Source organism: Dasypus novemcinctus, chromosome 1, assembly GCF_030445035.2.
Source record: "Dasypus novemcinctus isolate mDasNov1 chromosome 1, mDasNov1.1.hap2, whole genome shotgun sequence".
NCBI lineage: Eukaryota > Metazoa > Chordata > Mammalia > Cingulata > Dasypodidae > Dasypus > Dasypus novemcinctus.
The window spans coordinates 98,722,546-98,737,108 of NC_080673.1; positions in this window are offsets into that span (position 1 = coordinate 98,722,546).

A 14,563-nucleotide genomic window follows, 5' to 3' on the forward strand; every position below is an offset into this window, starting at 1 on the left:
ATTTTTAAAAATACCCCTCACTGATCCAGACCAAACAGGGATGACTACTCTGATAATTGTTATTTTTTCACAATATTAAACTGGAGTTTTAATTCCCAAGAAGTGGTACTAAATGGCGACAAGTTGCCAATATCTGGTTTTGCCAGATATTGCAGATGGCGGCTTCTTGCTTGGTCCCTCTTTGTTTAAGCAGGGAATTTTTCCAATTTGGTATGTTTATTTTGCTATAGAAATAACATTAAGAAAGAATAATTTTCAAAGATAATGCTTTTTTAATGTAACTGGGTAAAATTTATTATCTTGCAAATATGAACATTCTTTCATAAACACTTCTCCATGAATAATTTTATTAACTGCCAATGAAAATTAAAACTTTTCTGGGATCTTCTGAAAAGATTTGAATACATTCTTTAACAGCTCTTCAAGGATCCTGGTCTGGATGACAAGATTTCCCCAGAAAATTGATCTTGACCTTCACTCCTTCACTGAACTGCATTTCAGTGATTAAGCTCCTTGTCTTTTATTTTATTTTTTTAAATATATTTTTATTTGTTTTTAAAAGATACTTAGATTACACAAAATATTATGTAAAAAAATATAAGGAATTCTCATATGGCCCACTCCCCACACCTCCCACCTTTCCCCACATTAACAATTTCTTTCATTACTGTGGTACATTCATTGCAATTGGTGAACACATTTTGAAACACTGACATTAATCATGGGTTATAGTTTACATTGTAGTTTGCCCTCTCTCCTACTCAATTCTGTATGTTATGGCCATATATATAACGACCCATATCTGTCTTTGCAATGTCACTCAGGACTACTCCAAATCATGAAATTGTCCCTATATCACATCTCTTTTTCCCTGTTTCTGCCTTCAGCAGCTCCAGTGGCCAATGTCTCCACATCAATGATATATTTCTTCCATTGCTAGAATTACAATAAGTCTATAATAGAATATCAATAAGTTCACTCTAGTCCATATTTTATTCCCCAGCCTGAGGATTCTGGGATGGTGATGCCCACTCCACCTCTAATCGAGAAGGGGATTCAGTCCCATGGATGGAACTCTCTTGCTTGCAGCTGTAGCCTCTCTCAGTTCCTTGGTATGGTGGTTGTCCATCCTCATATCCTTGTTTGTTGTCCTTGGTGAGTCCACTGAACTGAAGTGTAGGTGCTGCAACTCTTCTGAGGCTCAGGCCCAGCTGGCACTTGGACAGCCCATAGATTCAAGTCTCTTGGACATACACCTACAAACTCCAGCACCAACTATAGGTTCAAATAAAGGGGACAGAAAAGACACGTGTAGAGAATCCATATCTGAGTCCAAACTCTGTCACACCAGGGAGCACAAACTCCAAAGTACAGCCTACTGGCGAGACATCAACCACTGGAGCTATCTGTCATGACCATAGGACCTGGGTGTCTCCAGGGCCCTCAGGAGCCCCAATATCTACTTTGGCTGTCTATGAGATCCTGCTGAGATATGCATAACACCACCTCTGGTAAGACCTCCTGACTCATTTTGAAGTCTTTTAGCCATGAAAATCATTTGTCTTTACTTTTCTCTCCTTTTACTCAAGTTTTTTTCCAGTTGCATTGCTTGTTGGTGTTTGGTAGGAATCCCACAGAGCCAGAGAGGTTCATCCCTGGGAGTCATGTCCCATGCTGGGGGAAAGGTAATTTAACAGGTCTTTTATTGATGTATTTATTTTTAAAATTTATTTTATTTATTAAAAATTTTTAATTATCTTTTTTTAAAAGATACATAGATCACAAAAATGTTACATTAAAAAATATAAGACATTCCCATATACCCCACACACCAATCCCCCCACTTCTCCCATATCATCAACCTCTTTCATCATTGTGGCACATTCATTGCATTTGGTGAATACATTTTGGAGCACTGCTACACCACATGGATTATAGTTTGCATTGTAGTTTACACTCTACCCCAGTACATTCAGTGGGTTATGGCATGATATATAATGTCCAGCATTTGTTCCTGCAATATCATTTAGGACAACTCCAAGTCCTGAAAATGCCCCCCACATCACATCTCTTCTTTCCTCTCCCTGCCCTCAGCAACTACAGTGGCCAGTGTCTCCACATCAATGATACAATTTCTTCCATTGCTAGAGGCATAATAGTTCTATAGTAGCATACCAGTAAGTCTACTCTAATCCGTATTTTATCCTTCCATCCCTTTTAAGTTAATTTCTGTTTTAAGGCCAATTAGCTTCTCCTTTCAGAGTCTTTTTTCTCATATTTTGTATATAGCTCTGGAAGAGAGAAAAAGGGAATTTATCCTGAAGGGCAAGATGACTCTGAAACTTAAAGCGTTATTTACTCATAAAACAGTGTTTTAAAGACATTGTCTCTTTCTTGTATTCCTTTGTCCACAGCTCTTTGCAGACTCCCATCATAGCCATTGTTGTATACCTAAACAAATCTTTGGCAAAGGGGAAAGGAATTACTGTGATTGGCTTATTAGACCAATCATGATTCATCTATGAGGTCTGGAGAAATTCAGTCTCCCCCAAAGCCAGTGCCTTCTCAATGAAGGATGGACAAAACATGTGTTAACACAAAGGGTGTATGAATTACAATTGTTTAGGCAAGCAATGAGGTTTGCCAAAGTTTTGTTTATAAATAAATGTTATCAGTTTTGTTAAGTCTTTCCTTCCATATTTATTAAAAATATTTCTCATATGATTCTGTTTCTTATTCAAGTTATTCATTTGCTCTTCAAACTCATTTTTCATAGATAAAGTACAATGTTTTTAAAAACTAAATGTTTCTTGATCTAGAATTTCCTTTTTTGGAAAGACATTTATAGAAATATATATATTTTTAGAATCACTACCCTAAATTTCATGACCTAGAAATGAAGCAGGGGAAGGGGAAGAAAAGTTTACAGTTGAATGAAGACAAACAAATCTATTGGACCTTTGTCCAATAGATTTTTAAAATTTCACTATGCCCTGGTATTAGGAGCACTTAAACTCTGGTTTATTTAAGTATGTCCTTTAAGACAGTTAAATTGTCTGAGATGAAGATGGACAAGAAAGCTGAAGGGTGGTAGTAAATCTTTTTTTAAAAAGATTTATTTATTTATTTATTTATTTATGCCCCCGCCCCCCCATTGTTTGCTCTCTGCGTCCATCTGCTGCGCTCTCTCTGTCCGCTTCCGTTGTCAGCAGCACGGGAATCTGTGCTTCCCCGCCTTGCATCATTCCTCTGCATCAGCTCTCTGTGTGTGTGGCGCCATTCCTGGACAGGCTGCACCCTCCTTCGCGCTGGGTGGCCCTCCCTATGGGGCACACCCCCGGCGCATGAGGCTCCCCCAGGCGGGGGACACCCCTGCGTGGCATGGCACTCCCTGTGCACCAGCCCTTTGCATGGGCCAGCCCCACATGGGTCAAGGAGGCCCAGGGTTTGAACTGCGGACCCCCCATGTGGTAGACGGATGCCTCAACCACTGGGCCAAGTCCACTGCCCATGAGGGTAGTAGTAAATCTTTTGGTGGATACCTAAAAAATGTCTGGGACTGTACCAGGCTTCCATGTGTGTCCTTTATGAACCTCCACTTGAGGTAAGAATTAACCCATTTTAACCTCTGAGAAATTGAATCAGAGAGGACAAGTAACTTTTAAGGGGAAGAATTGAAAAATCAATTCTAAATATTTTCCATGTAATATGAAACCTGTAAAAGTGTATTTATAATAAATTATATATTTAGTAAAAATAGAATATATTTTTATAAAAGCAGGTTTATTGAAATACATCCACATACCATACAATATATCCAAAATGTACAATCAATGGCTTTTAGTATAATCATGTTGTACATTCATCACCACAAAAATTTTAGAACAATTTCATTTCTCCTAAAAGAAAAACTCCACACCCCTTAGCAGTCACCTCTCAATCCCTCTATCCTTCCCCAGCCTTACATAACTCCTAATCTAATTTAATCTTTATAAATTGATTTATATTTACATTTAAATAAATTTAAACATACACTATATAGCACTTGGTGTGTGGTTTCTTTCACTTAGCATAATGTTGACTGATATTAACATCTTGTAAAAATAACATACAACTGTTCAATTTCAAAGAAAAACAGTCATATATGCAATATTACCCATATTTCTACTTCAAATAAGCTTCTACAATGCAATACAGTCCCATGTTAACAACTTTTAGTTTTCTTTCTAGTAATATACATGACCTTAATCTTTCCCTTTCAAACACTGCCATACCCATATAATAGCACTGCTAGTTACAAACACTATGATATGCTTTAACCTTTTCTAGTCATTTCCAAAGATTGACAATCTTGCCCAGATTAAGCCTCAGATTTTCATTCTCTAACTTCATTATATTTTCTGGTGACCCATATTCTAGTTATTAACTCCATGAGTTTATACAATATATTTACTTCATGATAACACAACCATACAGTATTTGTCTAAAGGCAATCTAGGTATTGTTTTAAGTTTTACAAATATAATTGGAGACTTTAGGAATCTCTATACATACTTTGGCTAATAGTGCAGAGTCATTTTCTGTTTAGTACTCCAGTTCTGTAGAGGAGAAAGTATTACAAATCTAAAGAAAATTAGATGTTTGACTTGAATGGTTTCTGAAAAAGAAAATCAAAATAAGAATAATTTCTTTTAATTCCTGCTTTATATCAATACATAGTTTAACTATGCATATTTCTCTTACTGAATAGAATTTGCCCTTGTAACTAACAAAGTAATTGTTTGTGTGATGGGTATCAGAAAACTTACTGATGAATTTTTTCACAAAAAATTTTCCTGGATATGAGAGCCACACATGGCAGAATTATTGTCAAGCTGTGTACATACCCTGCCTGATTCTTAATTGCTGTTGTATCTAAATTTAAAAATTGGGTGTTTTTGAATACTGACCACATTTGACTCTGTGGTTAGGTTCCCCTAAAGTGGAAGTTACCTGGAGGCAGAAAAGCCACAGGAAAAGGCTAAACTGAATATTTTTAAGTGAGGATAGACTTAGGTCTGAAAGCTGGAGGGAAAAGATAACCCAGAGCAAGGGAGGGGAGCTGAACAAATCATTACTGCTGGGGAAGAAAATTTGTATAAAAACAAAGAGAACAACCCAGGACTCCAGGAGGAGGAGTAGAGGAAAGGACATAAACAGCAAATCCTCTCCTAGAAGAGAAAGAGTCACACAACATAAGGTATTCTTAAATCTGCTGCTTATGCCAAGGGCAAGAGGCAGGTACAGAGAGACCTGAGATAATCTCAACTGTTAATGCTGCTATAAAGGTATAGTATTAATTGGGCCAAGCAGGGAAGAAGAGCCTTAACACATAACCAATCTACACTAAAATCCTAAGCAAGAGGGAGAAACTGACTTTCAGAGTTAGCACATCAAAATAATCAAGGGCCCAAATATTAACAAAAGTTCACAAGTTATACAAAGAAACAGGAATAGATAACACAATCAAAGGAACCAATTAAAACTTCAGAGGAAACACAGACATTGGAACAACTAATTAAAGACTTTCAGTCAAATCTCCCAAATCAATTCAAAGAGCTGAAGGAAAACATGGATAGAAATAAAATAAGTATGAATATAGAACTGAACGATGTTAAGAAGGCAATGAGGCAGCGGACTTGGCCCAGTGGTTAGGGCATCTGTCTACCACATGGGAGGTCCACGGTTCAAACCCTGGGCCTCCTTGACCCATGTGGAGCTGGCCCATGCACAGTGCTGATGCATGCAAGGAGTGCCGTGCCATGCAGGGGTGTCCCCACATAGGGGAGCCCCATGCACAAGGAGTGCACCCCATAAGGGGAGCCACCCAGTATGAAAGAAAGTGCAGCCTGCCCAGGAAAGGTGCCGCACACATGGAGAGCTGACACAGCAAGATGACGCAGCAAAAAGAAACACAGATTCCCGTCCCGCTGACAACAACAGAAGTGGACAAAGAAGACACAGCAAATAGACACAGAGAACAGACAACTGGGGTGGGGGAGGGACGGGGAGAGAAATAAATAAATAAATAAATCTTTAAAAAAAAAAAGAAGGCAATGAATGAACAAAAAGAATTAGAAATTTTAAAAGAAACGTAACAGAACTTAAAGAGATGAAAAATATGGGGTTTAAAAATACACTAAATGCCTTTAATGGATTTTAATAGGCAGATGAAAGAACCACTAGACTAGAAGACAGGGCAATAAAAATCATACAGTCAGAAAAGTAGATGAAGAATGAAAAAAGTAAGTAGACCCTAAGGGAACTGTGGGACAACTAGAAGTTTATCAACATATACTTTATGGGAGTCCCAGAGGGAAAGGAGAAGGAAAAAGGGATAGAAAGAATATTTGAGGAAATAATGGCTGAAAATTACTCAAATCTTATAAAAGACATGAATATACATGTCCAAGAAGTGCAACAAACTTCAAACAGGATAAACACTAATTGACCAACTCCAAGATATATGCTAATGAGAAGGTCAAATGCTAAAAATAAAGAGAATTCTGGCAGTCAATGAGATTCTGCTGAGATATGCATAAGTATAACCTCTGGAATGAACACCCAACTTGAAATCTCTTAGCCATAAAAAAATCATTTGTATTTAATATTTCCCCCTTTTGGTTAAGGTTCTTTTCCAAATGCATTGCTAGTTGGTGCTTGGTAATAATCCCTCAATGCCAAGGAGGCTTATCCCCAGGAGTCATGTCCCATGCTGGGGAGGAAGGTAATGAGTTGATATGGTGAGTTTGGCTTAGAGAGAGGCCACATTTGAGCAACAAGGAAATTTTCAGGAGGTAACTCTTAGGCAATATACAATACTAGGCTAAGTTTCAGTTTCACAAGAACTAGGTTCATAAGTACAATCATCAGTATCAAGGACCTGGTGTAATGGTCTGTCCTCCTTTGCTAGGCACTGCCCATGCACTCGAGGGATTCTTGCCACTCTATTAGAGAATGTAGCAGCATTTCCCAAGATGAGAATTCAGTATTCTTTTTGCTATTGTGTGGGTGTCCACACAATATGACAATGCCCCATGACCACTTGAATATATTCATATGCCTTAGAGGCATGCCCCAGGTATAGACCTCACCACACATACCCCTATCACCAACACCATGCACCACTGCTCCTCCCCTGCTACTGTTGTGACCCTTCTGTGATCAAAATCTTCTGCAAAAGAAAGCAAAAAAAAATAAAAATAATATAATAAAATAGCAACAAAATAAAAAATAAACAAAAATAAAATACAAAAATATTTTTCATCAACATAAGATCTGTTATCTTTTAGGTACAGTGACAATTTCTTCCACATATTCTACTAGTGTCTTGTTTTTTGCATTATAAGCAGAGAAGCTTTAGGTTACATAAAAGTCACATGGAAAATATTGGGAATTCCCATATACCCAACTCCCTCTTCCTCTACCACTCTCCCCTATTAATAACATTTTAAATGTTTATGGTACATTTGTTACAATTGATGTACAAATATTGAAGCATCACTACTAACCATAGTCAATGGTTTACATTATGGTTTACATTTTGCATTGTACACTTTAGCGGCCTCAAAAGGCAGGGCCCTCAAGGACTCTAGAGACATCTAGATATTATAGACTGAGCAATCTCAGGAATTTGGCACCCTGTCAGTGGACATTACCTTGGAATATATGCTCCCCAATTTAACAGAGTTAGACTCATTTATAATTTCCCTAATAGGACTCTTCTGTCCCTTTTATTTGAACCTGTAATTGGCACTATACTCATTAAAAATATGTTCCAGTGACTTAAATCTTCATTCTGTTCGTTTGCTTGTTGAGCTCTGAATCTCAGCAGTTGCAACACCTACTCACCAGTTAATTGGACCCACCAAGGACAACTATCAAAAGACTGATGGTGGACAACACCCATCCCAAAAAACAGAGAGTATCTACAAATGCAAGCAAGACAGTTCAATCCATTTTCTCCATAGGATCTAAGTCCCCTCTCAATCAGAACAGAGTGAGCATCACCATCCTAAAATCCTCAAGATTAAGGAATGAACAAACATAAAGTGGGAATGCAACTATGCACTAAAGCAGACATTATTATTCTAGCAATGGAAGAACTTGCAGCATTGATATAAAGGCAGTGGCCACCAGAGGTCCTGCTGTGAGGGAGAGTGAAGAACAGGTGTACGTGGGACACTTTGGGGATATTGGAATTGTCCTGCATGACATTGCAATGAAGGATACAGACCATTATCCATTTTGTAAAAACCTATAAAACTGTGCAGTGTAAAGTATAAACTATAATGCAAACTATAGACCATGGTTAATTGTAACAAACATACCACACTTATGAAAGATGTTGTTGTTAATGTGGGAAAGTGTAGGAGGAGAGCGGTGGGTTATATGGGAATCCCCTATATATTTTTTTCTGAAGTTCCAGCTCTGGGACCTCATATGTGAGCAGCCAGTGCTCAACCACTGAACTACTCCAGCTCCCCTGAGTTCACTTTCATTTGTTTGCTTGTTTGTGTTTTTAGAAGGTACCAGGGATTGAATCCATGACCTCATATAGGAAGGAGGCACTCAACCATGTGAGCTACATCTACTCCCTCCCCTATATTTTTGATGCAACATTTATGTAATCTAAAGATTCTTTATAAATAAGAAAATAAAAATATAAAAACATTAAGAAAACAGCGATTTCTGAAAGCAGCAAGAGAAAATATTCATCACATACAAGGGATCCTCAAGAAGACTAAGATCTGACTTATTGGCTGAAACCATGGAGCCAAGAAGACAGTCATATGAAATATTTAAGGTACTGAAAGAGAAAAATTGCCAGCCAAAATTTCTTTATCTGGAAAAACTCTTCTTCAAAAATGAGGGAAAGATTAAGGTATTCATGGATAAACAAAAACTGAGTTTCTCACACCTACAGTCCTAGAGACTCACAAGAAATGCTAAACGGAGTTCTTCAGGTTGGAAGGAAAGGATGGGAAATAGTAGTTTGTAGCAATGTGAAGAAGTGAAGATCTCCAGGAAAGGTAATTATGTGGATAAATACAAAATCCGATAGTATGATATTGCTGGTATGTAACTTTACTCTTCTCTATAAGACTTATAATACAACTGAAGAAAAAATAATCATATTTCTATGTTATAGACATGCAAAATCAAAGGAAGTAATGTGTGACAAAAACAACATAGAGAGAAGAAACAGAAGGATATAGGTTACAGAAACTGTATGCTATTAATATAAAGTTGGTATCTTTTTTAACTAGTCTGCTATAAACTTAGGTTATTTAATATAAACTCCAAGGTAACCAAAATGAAAGGATTTGAACTATATACAGAAATAGAAATGAGAATGGGATCAATGAGTTCTATCAATTATACACACAAAAAGGTTGCAATAAAGGAAAAGAGAGACAAAAAGGATATGACATATGAGAAACAAAGGATAAATTGGCTGAAGTAAGTCCTGCCTTATCAGTAATTAAATTGAATGTAAATGTATTAGACTCCCTGTAGCAGTTTAGCATTGTTTATGAATTCCAAAAATAGACATTGGGTTATGTTCGTAAACTGTTCTGTTCCTCTGGGCATGATTAAATATGATTAGGGCCATGTCAATAGGATGTTAGACCATCCCCTTGGTGGGCAGGGACTCACAGAGGAAACCACATGACAGAGAAGAGAGTTGGAGTTTTTGAGCTGGAGCCCAGGAAGTAGACAGAAGCAGATATGGCAAAAGCCCTAGGAAGAGAAACAAGCCTTTCACCAGAGAGTCTAGAGCTGATGTTGTCGAGAGGGCAAAGCAGCTGAGCCCAGAGAGAAGCAAGCCCAGGAAGAGAGGAACGCAGGAAGTCTGAACTCTTGGCAGACATCAGCAGCCATCATGCCCCAACATGTGGCAATAAACTTTGGTGAGGGAAGTAAATTACACTTTATGGCTTGGTAACTGTAAGCTTATACTCCAAATAAATATCCTTTTAAAAAGCCAACAAATTTCTGGTGTTTTGCAGGAGCACCCTTTTGAATGACTAATACAGAATTTGGTACTGGAGAGTGAGGTCATGGTTTTGCAATTACCAAAATGCTGGAATGGTTTTATAAATGGGTAAGACGTATTTTTGGGGGAATTTGTGAGCTGTTTGATAGAAAAGACCAAGATTGTTTTGTAGAGACTGTTGGTAAATATATGGACACTAAAAAGACTTTGTATGATGCCTTTGAAGTAAATGATGAAGCAATTATTGGAAACTGGAAGAAAGGCGATCTGTATTTTAAAGTTGCAGAGAACTTAGCAAGATTAACTCCTTGTGTTTTATGGAAAGCAGAATTTGAAAGTGGCAAGCCTGGGCATTTAGCTGAAGAACTTTCCTGGATAAACTTGAACAATGCAGCTTGGCTTCTCCTTGCAGATTATAGCAAAATGCTAGATGAGTGAGATAAACTGAGGACTGAATTGTTGGGCACAAAGAAACCAGAAACTGATTCTGGAAATCCCAAGCCTCTGGAAATCAAGTTCCCAGATGATAGTGCCCCATTTGAGGATTTAACTAAACTTGGAACTTGTAAATCAGGATTGAAGATGCAGTTATCTTGAAAGACTTATGGAAAGTCTTACTGTCTGAGGACTTGGACCCCTACTTCTTGCCTGCTAAACCAACAAGCTTTTTGAGAGAGCTATATGAACAAAACCACTGTCAGCTTGGACTGAAAGGGACAAGGAAAGGAGAGATTGAAGGAGAAAGAGCTTTAGGACAAAAACCATGGAAGTTGAGATCTGGAATTAAGACATAACTTTGGGCCAAGAGAGGAACCCCACCCAGTGTACAGAGAGGTGAGTTTGCCCCAGCAGTTGAACAAGGTGGATGTTTCCACTCAAGGTTTGGGGAGAGTTTTGCCACCCCATTGTACAGAGAGGGTGGAGCACATTCCTCAAGGAGTAGGGCAGTTAAGGTCAGCACCCCATAGGTCTGAGGGGTAGACCTGTCCTCCATGGATTAGAGAAAGTCAGGTGGTCAACTTGTTGCTATGAGAGGGTTGAGCCTGTATCCCAAAGGTTAGGGAGGATGTTGCCTTCACCTCACAGTACTAGGGGGGTTAAGTCTTTAGTCCAAAGATTAGGTAAGGCATGACAATCACTCCAATGCTCTTGGAGGGTGAGGTCTGGAGTTTGGTTGACACCCAGATGTTTGATGATGGTGGAACCAAGAAAATGGCCATTGGGCAAGCCTGTGGAAAGGGTGGGTCTGCACTAGACCCCAAGGAGAAGAAATCATTGTCTTAAGAATACCTCTAACACCAAGGTCCTCTGGTGATGGCAGATAGCTCTGGAGATTGGTGCATTGCCAGTGGGCCCTACTTCAGAGTTTGTCCTCCTGAGTGTGACAGAGTTGGACTCAGATGTGACTTCTCTCCACATGCCTCTTCTGTCCCTTCTATTTGAACCTATATTTGGTGCTGGAGTTGGTAGGAGTATGTCCAAGAGATTTGAATCTTTGGACTGTCCATGTGTCAGCTGGGCCCTGAGCTTCAGCAGAGTTGCAACACCTACTCTTCAGTTCATTGGATTTACCTAGTTTAACTAACAAGGAGGTGAGGATGGACAATCACCATATGAATGAACCAAGAGAGTCTACAGCTGCAAACAAGAAAGTCCCATCCATTAGCCCTATGGGATTGTGGCTGCATCTCAATTAGTAGTGGAGTGGGCATCACTATACCAGAATCCTAAGGCTTGGGGATAAAATATGGAGTAGCAAGGATCAACTGGTATTCTACCATAGACTTATAGGTATTTTAGCTATGGAAGAAATTATATTATTGATGTGAAGACAGCAGTCACTAGAGGTACTGAAGGCAGGGAAAGGAAAAAAGAGGTGTAATATGGGGGCATTTTTGGGACCTGGAATTGTCCTGAGTGACATTGCAATGCCAAATACAGGCCATTATATATCCTGTCATAACATACAGAATTGAGTGGGAGAGAGTGTAAATGCCAATGTAAAGTATAATCCATGCTTAGTGGCAATGCTCCAAAATGTGTTCAGCAATTGCAATGAATATACCACACCAACGACAAAAGTTGTTAGTGTGGGAAAGGTGGGAGTTATGGGAAATGGAGCATATGGGAATATCTTTTAAAAAAATAAATAAATGTGGGGGAAAAATAATGACTCTGGAATATGCTCTGCAGATTTGCCGAACTGTAGAGGACCCATGACTCACATTTCCCTCCAAATTTCTCCTTATGATAATGAAAAGGTTTTCCCTTTGTCTGTCCATTTATGTATTGGAAGCAGATAAATGTGTTTAAGTGTCAGAGGTCTAGAGCCAGACTCCTGAGACTTAGCCCCCAGACAAACTGTATTTCTTCAAATTGATTGTGATGTGATTTTGTACTTAGCATTGCTACTGATTTAAGGTTTTTTGAATATTGTAATGTCTTTCTAGAATTCAGTGGGTGGAGTGCAGCAGTTTGGCATTGTTCATGAATTCAAAAAATAGGTAGTGGATTATGTTTATAAACTGATCTGTTCCTCTGGGCATGATTAAATTAAGATTAGGACTTTGATTGGGCCATGTCAGTAGGGTGTTAGACTATCCCCTTGGTGGGCAGGGACTCACAGAGGAAACCATGTGACAGAGAAGAGAGTTGGAGTTTTTGAGCTGGAGCCCAAGAAGTAAACAGACAGAAGCAGATATGACAAAGGCTCTAGGAAAAGAGACAAACCATTCACCTGATAGTCTGTAGCTGGCCTTGTGGAGAGGACAAATCAACTGAGCCCAGAGAGAATCAAGCCCCAGAAAGAGAGGAACCCAGGGAAGCCTGAACCTTTCCAGACACTGGTAGCCATCTTGCCCCAACATGTGGCAATAGACTTTGGTAAGGGAAGTAACTTACGCTTTATGGCCTGGTAACTGTAAACTTCTATCCCAAATAAATACCCTTTTTAATAGCCAACAGATTTCTGGTATTTTGCATCAGTACCTTTTGACTGACAAATGCATTCCCCAATCAAAAGGTACAGAATGGGGAAGCAGCTGTGGCTGAAGCAATTGAGCTCCTGATTACCATATGGAGCACTTGGGTTTGATCCCTGGGACCTACTGGTAAAAAAAGAAAAGAGGCGTCCCAGACTTGTGTGGTGTGGCGCAGGCCCATGCATCATGAAGTGATGCACCAGAAAGAAGATGATGCAACCAGATTGGGGGAGGAGGAAAGATATAGAATAGCAAAAAACATAAAAAAGCACAATCTGAGTATATGTTTTTACAAGAGATACATCTTAGACCCAAAGACACAAATAGGTTGAAAGTAAAGGATGGAAAAATATATTCAATGCAAATATTAACCAGAAAAGAGTTGCAATAGCTATATTAATATTGGACATAATAGACTTTAAGTCAAAAACTGTTACAAGAGACAAAGAAGGATACTATATTTTAATAAAAGGGTCAATCCTCCAAGAAGAAATAAGAACCATAAGCATTTATGCACCAAACTATGGTGCTTCCAAAGTACATAAGGCAAACACTGACAAAACTGAAGGGGGAAATAGATACCTCTACAATAATACCTGGAGACTTCAATATACCACTTCAATCAATGGATGAAACATCTAGACAGAAGATCAATAAGAAAACAGAGAGCTTGAACAATACTATATAAATGAAGTAGAGTAAATGACATATACAGAACATTGCATACAAAAGCAGCAGAATACATATTCTTCTTAAGTGCACATGGATCATTCTCCAGGATAGATCACATGTTACATCACAAAACAATTCTCAACCAATTTAAAAAGATTTTATCTTCTCTGATAACGGAATGAAGCTAGAAATCAGTAACAGAGGGGTGACTGCAAAACCCACAAATAGGGGAGTGGATGAACTTTAGTGTTTGAGTGACTGCCTTGATTGTATGAGGTCCTGGGTGCAATCCCCCATAATTCCAAAAAAGAAAATCCACAAATATGTAGAAGAAACACAATATATTCTTAATCAATAATGAATCAAAGAAGAAATTACAAGGGAAATTGGGAAATATCATCAGACAAATGAAAACACCTTTCAAAACTTAAGGAACATAGTAAAGGCAGGGCTGAAAAGAAAAGGTATAGCTCCAAATGCTTACATTAAAAAAGAAGAATGATTACAAATAAGAGTTCTAACCTCTCATCTGGAAGAACTAGAAAAAGAGGAGCAAATTAAATGCAAAGCAAGCAGAAGGAAAGAAATTAATATTAGAGGATAAATAAAAAGAGAAAAAAATTAAAGGGAATCAACTAAATCAAAGTTAATTCTTTGAAAAGATCGATAAATATGACAACCTTTAGTTAGCCTGACAAAGTAAAGAAGAGAAAAGATGCAAAAAACTAAAATCAGGAATGAAAATGAGAATGTTAAAACCAATCCCACTGAAATGAAGGATTATAAGAGAATACTATGGACAACTTAGATAATTTAGAATAAATGGACAAATTACTAGAATCACACAAACTACATACACTGGCTTAAGAAA